Source organism: Neopelma chrysocephalum, unplaced genomic scaffold (assembly GCF_003984885.1).
Source record: "Neopelma chrysocephalum unplaced genomic scaffold, ASM398488v2 Primary Assembly neopelma1_95451, whole genome shotgun sequence".
Lineage (NCBI taxonomy): Eukaryota > Metazoa > Chordata > Aves > Passeriformes > Pipridae > Neopelma > Neopelma chrysocephalum.
This window is the reverse complement of record NW_020924124.1, coordinates 608-1,274: the sequence shown is the minus strand read 5'-3', so window position 1 is coordinate 1,274 and position 667 is coordinate 608. Positions and strand designations below refer to the sequence as shown.

Below are 667 nucleotides of genomic sequence, written 5' to 3'. Positions count from 1 at the left end.
TTTCCCTATTTCCCATTTTTCTCCCTTTTGCCCCATTTTTCCCCTTTCCCCCCATTTTTCCCCCTTCCCGTTTTCTCCTTGTTTTTCCTATTTTCTTTTTTCCCTCATTTTCCCCATTTTTCTCCCTTTTCCCTCAGTTCCCCCCTTTTCCCTCCTTTTCCCCCTCATTTCTCCTCATTTTCCCCCTTTTACTCCCTTTTCCCTCTAATTTTCCCTCCTTTTCCCCCTCATTTCTCCTCCCTTTCCCTGTTTTTCTCCCTTTTCCCACCCTTTTTCTCCCTGTTTTTCTCCCCCTTTCCCTCATTTCCCCCCTTTCCCCTCCTTTTCCCCCCTTTTTCCCTCCTTTCCTCCCAATTTCTCCTCCTTTTCCCCCTTTTCCCACCCTTTTTCTCCGTTTTTCTCCCCCTTTCCCTCATTCCCCCCCCATTCCCCCAATTTCTCCTCCTTTTCTCTATTTCCCTCCCCTTTTTCTCCTTCTTTCCCCCCCTTTCTCCCCTTTTCCCCCAATTTTCCTTCTCTTTTTCCATTTTTCCAATTTTTTCCCTTTCCCCATTTTTCCCCCCCTTTCTCCCCCTTTTCCCCCTATTTTTCCCCCCTTTCCCCCCATTTTCCCCCCTTTTCCCCCTCCTCTCCCCCCCTTTCCCCCATTTCTTCTCCCCCTTTCCCT

The 667-nt window shown here is 48.7% G+C and overlaps 1 protein-coding gene across 1 annotated transcript in view; it reads left to right on the top strand.

The window, feature by feature from the left end:
* Window positions 1–667, top strand: part of LOC113980864 (vacuolar protein sorting-associated protein 52 homolog) — a gene marked incomplete at its 5' end in the record, with an annotated part of 5,968 nt that overhangs the window by 4,718 nt on the left and 583 nt on the right. The window lies entirely within an intron of this gene.